General features: G+C 41.6%; 1 pseudogene; it reads right to left on the reverse strand.

Moving 5' to 3' along the window:
• Window positions 1–10,373: 10,373 nt before the first annotated feature.
• On the reverse strand, window positions 10,374–10,893 carry LOC114196790 (small ribosomal subunit protein uS15 pseudogene; annotated as a pseudogene).
• Between the last annotated feature and the right edge of the window lie 881 nt (window positions 10,894–11,774).

An 11,774-nucleotide genomic window follows, 5' to 3' on the forward strand; every position in this document is an offset into this window, starting at 1 on the left:
GCAAACCACTCTTGGCCCAAATTCCTGGCCCAGGCAAAGCCAGTCTCCATAGTGTAAAGAGCCGGGGCATCCTTGCCAGACAAAGCTAGTTTTAAATCCTGGCTCTGTCACATCCTGGCTCTATGATTTTGGGTAAGTTTTTTAACTCCCCGAGCTTCTATTTTCTACCCATAAAATGGTGGTAACAGCGGTAGAGTCCTCATAAATTGGTAAGAGAATTAAATGAAATGATGGGGCAAAGGTTGTCATATAGCAGGTGCACAGAAGTAGTAACTATTATGTGTGTGCCTGCCTCCGGGGTCCTTAGACTTCCTGGGAGTGGGTGTAGATTGGTGGGTTACTGGGTCTGGCTTTGAACTGGAGATGGTGTGGACTGGGGGGTGGTTCTGGGCATGGGACAGGAGGTCTGGGGAGGACACTCTGTCAGGTATGGCCCAACATGGAATCCTGAGCTGTGATCTGCTAGGGCTGCCATTTTCCAAGAGCTCCAAGACAACCATGACCCACAGTCGGCCAAAGGGGGTGCTGGCTGATTAGATTCGGGCGGCTCTACTCCTTCTTCCAGTGGAAGAGGAAAATCTTTTCCATTCCCAGCTCTCTGAACTAGGGAAGGACACTGCATTTTAAAGAGCTGTAAAACACACAGAAACTTTTATTTCAGACATGAAATAAAATACCAGAATCAGTTTTGTACCTGCGAATAATCTTTCTCCCTTTTGGAAGTGAAGCCCATGGAGGGTTATCTCTCACATTACCTCTTAACGTGGGGAATTCTGAGCAGCTACCCCTGAGCCCCATCACAGACAGGTTGAATCAAAATCTCTGAAGTGGGCATGGAGAACCAACCTTAAATCAAGTCCTCCAGGTAACCCTGATGCACCTTGAACCCTTGCTTCTTCTGGTGAGGCCCCTGGGCAGCAATATCCGCATTACTCGGGAGCGTATAAGAAATGCAGAACTTCAGGGCGCCTGGGTGGCTCAGTTGGTTAAGCGACTGCTTTTGGCTCAGGTCATGATCCTGGAGTCCTGGGATCGAGTCCCGCATGGGGCTCCCTGCTCCGCAGGGAGTCTGCTTCTCCCTCTGACCCAACCCCCTCTCATGCTCTCTCTATGTCATTCTCTCTCTCAAATAAATAAATAAAATAAAATAAAAAGAGAGAGAGAGATGCAGAACTTCAGGCCTTGTCCCAGATCTACTGAATCTGCATTTTTAAAAAAGGGTGCTAAAATATTCACAGCACAAAATTTACCGTCTTCACTATTTTTTTTTTTTTACTGTCTTCACTATTTTTAAGTGTGCCTTCCAGTAGTGTTAAGTGCCTTCAGGCTGTTAGGCAACCCATCTCCAGAACTCTTTTCCTCTTGCAAAACTAAAACTCTACACCTATTAAAACAACATCTCCCTATTTCCCTTTGGCAGTCACCCCGAATCTGCATTTTCACAGGATCCTCATGTGATTCATATGCCCATTAAATTTCAAGCAGCGCGGCTCTACAAATGAGAACCAGAGACAATAAAATCAGGAGCCACCATGAGTTTACTGAAGCAACCCCAGGCCCCCTACTTGGGTGAGGCAGTGGGAAGCAGCCAGCGGAGCAATGATCAATTCCTCTAGATAATTCTGGGGCATGCTCACGTTTGAGACCCACTGCTCTAGAGCAGTGAGATGCAGCCCTGCCCACATACTGGAATCATCTGAGAACTTTAAAAAACCATGACTGAGACCCAGCCCAAATCAACTCACTCTAGTCCTTAGAGGCAGGAGCCAGGCATTCGTATTCTTAAACTCTGCCGGTGATTCTGGTAACATCGGTTTCAGAGCCACCAATCTGGAGGAATGAAAGAGGCGAATAGGATAAAGTGGACTCCACAACAGTGTGTGGCCATAAGAGGGGAATAATGGTATCAGGGAAGGCATCATGACTGCTTTTCCATTTTATAGTTGCCCAGCTACCCTGATAGGAGTGATTACTCTGGGGAGCTTAAAAAAAAAAAAAAAAAAAAAAAAAGCTGTGTTTGTGAAAAAAAAAATAACTATCTTATCAGAAGCTCTAACACTTTAATGCAAAAATCCCTGCCACCTCCTCTCCCATTACTTGTTATAATTTTGCTCTGTTTATTTTCTTAATAGCATTTGCTACAATTAGCAATTATCATGCTTATTGTCTGCCTCCTTTCACTAAAGCGATAGCTTCATCTCCTTAGGAGCCAGGTTCATGAGCTCCTGCTCACCTACCTCTCCCTCTTACAGAGGCCCTCGATGAATACGTGAGCTAATGAAACACATATACCAATCAACCCTGCCATGCCACCAAATCACTTCCCAAATCTGTGGCCCTAGACCAACGGAGCGTGATATAGAAAGAGGGGAGCAGTCTTCGGACAGTGAAAGAGACTGCTGAACTGTCAGGACTGAGAGAATCACGGTGGGGGGGGGGGTCTGCATAGAGCCGTTCAGGTCAGTGGTGGTGAGTTTTCCCAGGTGGAAGAGGCCAGCAAAGGTAGCAGCACAGACTGATTCACTGGGTAGAATTCTTAGATGGGTAGTGGGGACTTAGAGCTAGTGAAACCGGAATATATCAATGTGACCTCATCCAGAACCTCCCAGCTGGTGAGGCTTGGATTACGATACAGTGATGCCACCCTTCATGGAGAATTCTGTACTGAAATGGGCATAGATTTTGGAACAGCCCTGCATTCAAATTCTGCTCCCTCTCATGGCTGCCTGTTCAACCATGGAAAAGTACTTATCTGAACTCTAGCTTCCTCATCTGAAAATGGGATAGCAATATTTATCCTATAGTTTATGTGAAGCACTTGGGAAAGTGCCTGACACATAGCAGCACTCAGTAAATGTTAACTCCCCAATCTGTGATCTGGATTTCCTTACCCATTCTTTTTTAAACCCTTTCTTCCTTTAGTTACACTCTTCCTGCCCATCACTACAACCACAGGCAATCACTTATGGCACTTCTGTTCTATGCCAGTGGTTGGGGGGGAAAAATCACACACTTGACTTGTAGATGGTCTTCTATCATTATGTTGAGAGTTTTTGTATATAGTGAATACATGAAAAGGTGAAGGATCTATTTAACTTATTTCTAAGGCCAAATGGAAATGACTTTTGGGACGAGAACCTTCTGTTCTTTCTGTCCTCCGGCACTGAATTCTGCAGTCAGACACAGAGCTGATACGCACTTTTCAGTTCTCAGTAAACAAAATGGTTCAGACAGGGAACAGTGGTTGCTCCTTGAAGCTTCTGCATCCTTCCAACCAACCTCTCCACAAATATGGCCCATTTGTGCACTGCTGACACTGCAAGTCCATTTAAGCTTTTATGATATACCGTACTGATTGAAACAGGTTTTACTCTTTTTTTCATCAGATATTTATTTATGTGCTTCAACTTTTAATAGAATTCAAAGTATTATGAAAAGAGATAGAGCATCTTTACACCATCATGATGTTATTTATATTAACAAATGGCAGAGAATATAAACCCCCCCCGCCCCGTTGAATCTCCCCTTTTCTTTTACTAACAGATCCCAAGTTTTCAGTTGGTGCATTGAAGTCCAGTTAAAAAATGAGATTTTCTAGTCTCATTTGCAGTTGACTGGGTCAGAAGACTAGGTAGTTGCCATAGAGATGCAAGTAAGAGGACTATGTAGTACTTCTGAGGGAATCTCCTTATAAATAAAGTGTTATGTGTTTATTTGTCCTCATCTGTTGCTAGCCTGGAACGTGGATGAGAAGGCTGGAGCAGCAGTTACTTTCTTAGACCATTAGTACAGGCGCCACACCTTAGAGAGAGTAGACCTGACGGCCAGAAGGAGACTGAGTCCTTCATGAATTTGGAGCACTTTGCCACACCAACCCCAAACTGCCTACTTGTAAGATCCCTTTGCGAGAGAAAGTGGCCAACTGTTATATGCTAAATATAAACTGTTATATTAGCTGAACCTAATTTTTTTAAAAACATTTTTAGGGGGAGGGGCAGAGGAGAGGGAGGGAGAGAGAGAGAATCTTAAGCAGGCTCCATGCTCAGCACATGAGTCCAATGTGGGGCTTGATCTCACAAACCTGAGGTCATGACCTGAGCCAAAATCAAGAGCCAGATGCTTAACCAGCTATACTACCCAGGCACCCCCTAGCTGAACCTAATTTGAACTGATACAAGATATAGTTAAATTATGCTTCTTTCTTTTTTTTTTATTTATTTATATTAAAGAGAGAGAGAGAGTGTGAGCATGAGTGGGTGGGGCAGAGGGAGAGGGAGAGAGAATCTCAAGCAGACTCCACGCTGAGCACGGAGGCCAATGCAGGCTCCATCTCAGGACACTGAAACCAAGAGTTGGATGCTTAACTGACTATGCCACCCAGGCGCCCCAAATTATGCTTCTTTCATATTCAGTTCACACGCATGAGAGTTAATCACAGATAATTAATGCACTGATTCCATTATGATCAAAAAATTTATTGTCTACTAATTATACTGAACTGCTGAGTGTTGTCTTTTGATTTATAGTGAAAAATAAAAGAAAGGTTAAGATGCTTAAAAAAGAGTAGCTGAGGTTGCCTGGGTGGCTCAGATGGTTAAGTGTGTGCCTTTGGCTCAGGTCATGATCCCAGGGTCCTGGGATTGAGTCCCGCATCAGGCTCCCTGCTCCTTGAAGAACCTGCTTCTCCCTCTGCCTCTCTCTCTCTTTCTCTCTCTCTCTCTGTCTCTCATGAATAAATAAATAAAATCTTAAAAAAAAAAAAAGAAAGAGTAGCTGATCCAAAGTCAATTTTAGATAGCAGTTAATAGCCCTAAGCTTCTCTGGGCACCAAAGATTACTCCTTAAGGAAAAGATAGGCAAAAAAGCACCATAATCTATTTAAGATAAAAGCATCACTATTGGTTTTGTAGATTTTAAGAGCTATTTTTATTTGTCTTAAGTTTTAAACAGATTTTAGACACATTTATTGTGCTAGACAATTTTCATCACTAGTAAGAAATAAAGTCTTGTCCTAGAAACACACATTTTTTTTGTCTTCGCTTGTTGTTGGAAAATGAGCAGAGTAGGAGAGAAACAGAGCATGGAGACTAAGGGAGTATAACCTACAGAGAAAGAAGTGGAAGATCATGATGCCAGTCAGTAGGAAAATTGGGAAAAGTAGCGTTTGGAGGAAGATAATGCTAGAGTGTGTCCTATTGGCTGGCCGGCATAAAATCTCTACTTGAATAATAGATTTCTGTTTACCAAGGCCACGAATGATCTCAGTCAGAGAATAGGTGTAGAAACACAGGGAGGGTTGCCCTGGATATGGGTGAGGGAGGGGATGACTATAAAGGAATAGGAGGAGGCAGTTCTTTTGGGTAATAGAAAAATATAAAGTCTCCACACTCCAACAGTCCAAGATAATCATGACTGGCCATAATGTTTGTCATATGTAAATATCAGGGAATGATTCAGGTTTTGTACCTCACACCTAATGCCGTTTTGGAGAACCTCTTTACAAAAAATACAAAATTAATTTCAAGGTCTTGAAAGAGATTCATGTAAGCAAGAGCTCCTGAGCCATAAACTTGGTTAGCTTCACTGTAAATACAACTCTGGTCATTATTTATATTTTTCAAAACAATAAAAACAGGGACCATAATGTACATACTCTTCTGTAAACTTGTTTCCACTCAACTATGTATCTTGGGTACCCTTCCTTATCAATACATACGATTCTAGTTCATCTTGTAATTTTGTGGTTGTCCCAATATTCCTTATATACTCATTGAATAATATTTAAATTATTTCCACACTTTGATCCTTCACTGGGGGGTTGCTTTTTAGAGCAGAGCCTAGAGTATGATAATCCCTAAAGAAATGTTTGTCAAACTGGTGCATTGTCCTGAGCTATGTAGTCTCCGGGTGTGACAGAGTTAAAAAGATGGCGATCTCTACTTTGAAGCTGCCCCTGGCTGGGGTTGTGACAGAGAAAACAAAGCCCCACTCTTCAGTTCCTCCCCTGTCCTTCTTCCGTGTAGCCTTTCTTCCTCCCACTTCCCCTGGCTGTCAACACCAAGCCTAGCTCTTAGTGAACAATGGCAAACCTCACTGAACAGGTTTGGCCAGAATGCAAGTTGGTCTTTCAGGAATATGCTCTATATTTCAAAGCACTTTTAACTTTATAGGGGGAAGTTTCCTGGACATTCATTCTCTGAATCAAGGACAGCAAAGTCCCAAACCTAAAACCTGAAAGACAGTGGCAATCTGAGGGTCTTGAGTACACGAAGGCTGTTGTGAATTTGAAAAACAATATTAAAAGTGAATAAAAATTTCACAAGATCAAGGAGCATGGGACTCTAGAAATAAGGTTCTGTTTCTATTCTTATGTGATAGAATGGATAATGAATATGTTGCCTTTAGCTGGGTCAAAGGGCATAATCAGTTCATTTATTTTTAGAGGCATTCTCTAGAAATAATAAGCAGACTGAAAGTACCAGCAGAAGAAACAATAGGTTTAAAATCTATCATCCCCAAATAATGCATAGAGTTTTGATGTTGTTAATACAAAAAAAAATTATATGCCCATTTCCTTGAATAAATCCCTATGTGATTTATGGAAGATAGTGGAATATTTTCCACTATTAATTTCTCTTATATCCAGCCATGTGGTCTTCTAATATAAACTGGGATCACTCTTCTCTATGGATTCAGTCATATCCCCAGGCTCCGGAGGCTCCCTGAGCAGGGAGCCCAATGCAGGACTTATTCTCATTTCCTAATAGTACTTACATTGTTTTTCTGATATTTACCTCTTTCCTATGAAGTCCTGACATATCAGGAAAGCAGACCCCACCTGCAGCTCAAGAGGTGGGCTGAAGGCCACCAGCCCAAGGCAATCCTTTGGTCAGTTCATCTGTTCAGGGATGTGCCTGTGACTCAGCAATCCAATCACGGTGAATCTCAGTCTCATGCTTGTAAGGCAGAGGCTGAGGTGCTCTGCTTCTCACTGGATCCAAGCTAGAGAACATTTAGCTCCCACTGCAGCTGGCAAAAACTAGTTAAACATTCACCACTTTTTCTGGACATACAGCTCAGCTCAATGACATTTCCTGTCTCCCTTATGGTCACGTGTGGCCATGTGACTGAGTTCTAGCCAATGGGATGCGGCAGATTGACATCTCACCTTTCAAGCCTGACTCCTCATGACTGATCTTCCATTTTCTTTTCCAGTGTTCTCACTGAATGGAGAACCACAATGGAAGGAGCCTGAGTAAGCACTTGGAGGATAGCTTCCCAGGACGATTGCTTGCTGAGGAACACTGGACTGAACACTTGCATGGAGAAACATATTTATACTGTGTTAAGTCACCAGAATTTTGAAGTTATCCAAAGACAGTGTTGACCTTCCCCGACTGGTTCTCTTCCTTACCTCTACATCTTCCATTTTATTATCCCATGAATCGTTGTTGTTGATTAAACATGTTTAGGTTGGGTTTTTCTATTACTGCTTAGAACACGGTAGTTGATACAGATCCTGCCTTGCACCCCATCTTATGATGGCACCATGGCTTTTTTTTTTTTTAATGTTTTACTTATTTATTCATAAGAGTCAGAGAGAGACAGAGAGAGAGGCAGAGGCAGAGGGAGAAGCAGGCTCCCTGCCTAGAAGGGAGCCCGATGTGGGACTCGATCCCAGGACTCTGGGATCATGACCTGAGCCGAAGGCAGACACTTAACCATCTCAGCCACCCAGGCGCCCGGCACCGTGGTTTTTTGTTGTGCTGTTGTTGCTTATTTGTTCCTGGTGTTCAGTGTTACCCAGCCTAAGGAGAGTGGATCTTGTTTGGTTAATAGCTTAACTAGCAATTATGGTTAGGTGCTCTGCCTATTTTCTTTGTTCATTTGTGACTAAAATAGGTCTTTTTATTTTTTTTACTGCAATTTTCTCTCCATTTAGGGATTGGGGGTAATCACCACTGGTTCTCTGCTGCTCCTGGTTAATTACTTAATGCTTCCTGATTATTTACTAAAGAACCTAGCAGCCAGATAGTTTAAAGAATAGCACAAGGTAAGAAAAAAATGTAAATTTGGACAGGAGCACCTCATCCATGCTTGCATAGGGCTTATATTTCTCTATGACGAGATCAAAGCATCCACATTCCCTGTTCCCACAATTTTCACAGGGACCAAGAGTGTGTGATGTATGATATACTGTATTCTTACAATAAAGTGAGCTACGGAAAAAAAAAAGTGAGCGACACAAAGGGAAATGTTATTAAGAAAATCATAAAGAAGAGAAAATACATTTATAGTATATACTGTATTTATTGGAAAAAAATCTGATGTAAGCAGACACACACAGTTCAAACCTGTGATGTTTAAAGGTCAGCCATATACAAGTAGGATGGTGGAAGCTATGGGCAATCAGGGCCTAGAAGGGGCATCCAAGCATGTCTTTGATTTATTTACTCTTACTACGTTATAAGTTCCTAGAGTGTAGGAACCTAATCTGTCTTTTTCACTGATATATCTTCAGTACCTAATATAGTGTCTGGTACCTAAGCGATGCTAAATAAATATTTGTGGAACAGAAGGCATGCTTGGCAATAATGCCATCAGAAATGGATGTCATATAAATCACTTTGGCAGCTGTGTGGGACCTGGTAGGGGAAACCAGTCAGGAGGCTCATGCAACATTCCAGGTAGGGAAAGAGACCTCAATATGGCAAATGAGAGCAGGGTAAGGCAGAGGGGACATATTTGAGAAATGTTTATAAGGTAAAATCAGCAGGCCTTGGTAATTGGATGGAGGAGATGAAAGACTAGGGTTACTCTTAGTGATAAAGAATACAGAGCAGAAGCAGATTTGATGGAAAGGATAAAACAGAAGACACCCACGTGGCTAGGAATTGGCTTTTAATAAAATCTTTCTCCCACTGCCATCTCATTAATCACGCTTGACCCTCTTTGGGACCACGCAGACAAGTAATGTTCAAGTCACATCCATACTGTCATATTCATTCAAGGCACATTTGCATAATTTTGAAATTATATAATGTATAGAATTCTGTTAGAATACATGTATATATTTTAAGTAATATATGTTATTTAAAAATGTATGTTAGACCTTCTCACTGTATCTTCCAGGTTTTTTCTCTCTGCTTTATATTTTTCATATTTTTGGCTCCCTGAAATTCTTGATAAATATATGTATGTATATATGTGTGTTTGTGTGTGTATAATTGCAATAATATTGAAATTATAATCTACGAAAGTGGTTTTATTTCAGAGAAGATACTATTTCCCTAACCACTAAAGGAGATAAACTTTTTCTTTTTTTTTTTTAAAGATTTTATTTATTTATTTGAGAGAGAGAATGAGAGATAGAGAGCACAAGAGGGAAGAGGGTCAGAGGTAGAAGCAGACTCCCTGCCGAGCAGGGAGCCCGATGTGGGACTCAATCCCGGGACTCCAGGATCATGACCTGAGCCAGAGGCAGTCGCTTAAGCCGACTGAGCCACCCAGGCGCCCAAACTTTTTCTTTTATTAAGTCTATTGTTTATCATTAGAATGTAGCACGAGATTATTTTTATTTAAATAGAATGTATTCTTAATCTTACATATAAATGAGTTTTTATTTATTAAATTAATACTTAATTTACAAACGACACATTTCTTTCTCCTCCATTTTACTTTCTTTAGTTTTTGGTATTAATGAGTTATAGCCTCTGTGAATGATCAAAATAAGGGATGCAGCTTCTTTTGATTCTTTTTTTAAAGATTTTATTTATTTATTTGAGAAAGAGGGAGAGCGTATGCAAGATAATGCGAAACCTGACGGGGGGGGGGGCGGAGGGGGGAGGAGGAAGGGGAGGGAGAAGCAGACTCCCTGCTGAGCAGGGAACACGACACAAGGGGCTTGATTCCAGGACCCCAGGATCATGACCCGAGCTGAAGGCAGCCACTTAACTGACTGAGCCACCCAGGTGCCTCGCATCTTTTGATTCTTGACTTCTAAGTAGCATTATATATGGTTAAAACCTAGCTCTACTAGTCATCTATTTATATTTTTGTTAATTGTTATATCACATAAATATGATAGACAAATGTAGGAATAAAAATAAATGATAAAATGACCATCTGATTCTCCCCATCCAACTTAAGAAATGCCAATTCGATTCAAAAGTAATTTTTGAATATCATATAATACATATTTGTGGCAGATATTTCAGAAAGTACAGGAAAGAATGAGGAAGAGGAAGAAAAATCACCTATGATATTGTTACCCTACAGCAACCAATATAGCATTTTTATATGCTTCCATCAAATATTTTTTATGCAGGAAATCATATTATAGAAACAACTTTGTATCTTGCCTTTTCTTTTCCTTTTTTTCTTTTTTTTCTAGTTAGACAATGATTTTATTGCTTGAGTACATAGTCAAATTTATGCGACCAGGGCAGAGGCTGTGGATGACTCGTATTTCCAATTGGGGGGAAGGGCTCGTTTAGTCTTATAATATTGAGCCAACTGGTGAATATGGCTTTCGATCAGAATCAGTCAGAATTTAGCAACCTTGTCCTTTCTGTTCCTCTCAAGTTGCTTTCCAACAGCAACAGCGTTCTTAATCAAATGGAAGATCAGGAGCAAGTCCTTTGGACTTAAGAATTCTCAAGATTTTATTGCCTGTCACAAAACGTACTTGTGCAACACCTCTCAAGATCACACCTGTTTGTAAGGGAGTCAGGCCCTTCTTGGCCAGTTTGTGGATGTGCTCCTTCACGTCATCAGACGTCAATTTCAGCCAGGTGGGGACGCTGCAGCGCTAAGGCAGAGCCGACTGGGACAGGCCCTTCCCGGGAGCAGAGCGTGCATGCGACCCATGATGGCGGCGGTCAGGCAGAGAAAAAGAGAGCGAGGGTAGGAACCTGTATCTTGCTTTTTCTTCTTAATATTGGATCACAGGTATTTTCTTCTATTACTTCTTTTGTAGACATCTATTTTAATAGCTGCAAAATATCCCACTGTATGACTGAGTCATGACTTTTATTTTTTCATGAATTTTCTAGTTTTTTTAAAGATTTTATTTATTTATTTGAGAGAGCAGGAGAGAGAGAGAGAGAGCACAAGCACGGGGGAGGGGCAGACAGGGAGGAAGAAGCAGGCTCCCCACTGAGCAGAGAGCCCAACACAGGGCTCTATCCCAGGACCCCAGGATCATGACCTGAGCTGAAAGCAGACGCTGAATGGACTGAGCTACCCAGGCGCCCCTGAATCATAATTTTTTTTTAAGATTTTATTTATTTATTTGACAGAGGGAGACACAGCGAGAGAGGGAACACAAGCAGGGGGAGTGGGAGAGGGAGAAACAGGCTCCCCGCTTAGCGGGGAGCCTCATGTGGGGCTCAATCCCAGGACCCTGAGATCATGACCTGAGCCAAAGGCAGACGCTTAAGGACTGAGCCACCCAGGTGCTCCCCTGAATCATAAATTTTAAACTGTCTCCTAAACTATCCCTTAAACTGTTGGACTTGTAAATTACTTCCAATTTTTCATTATTATAGACATATTCTAATGCACATCTTTTGCATCAAGACTTTTTCGTATTGTGCTGCTGTGTACTGTATGTATACCGTGCACTCTATCTTCTTTAAGATATATGCCCCGAAAGTGGAGTCACCAGACCAAAGGAAATGAGCACTTTAAGGTTCTCAATACATAGGCCAATTGCTTTCCCAAAAGGTTCTAGCAATTAAGTAATTTTGAGAGCACCCCTTCACAACACACTT

This window comes from Eumetopias jubatus, unplaced genomic scaffold, assembly GCF_037043125.1.
Source record: "Eumetopias jubatus isolate StellerSeaLion01/CBP00866 unplaced genomic scaffold, mEumJub1_p1.0 scaffold_2, whole genome shotgun sequence".
NCBI classification, from domain to species: Eukaryota; Metazoa; Chordata; class Mammalia; order Carnivora; family Otariidae; genus Eumetopias; species Eumetopias jubatus.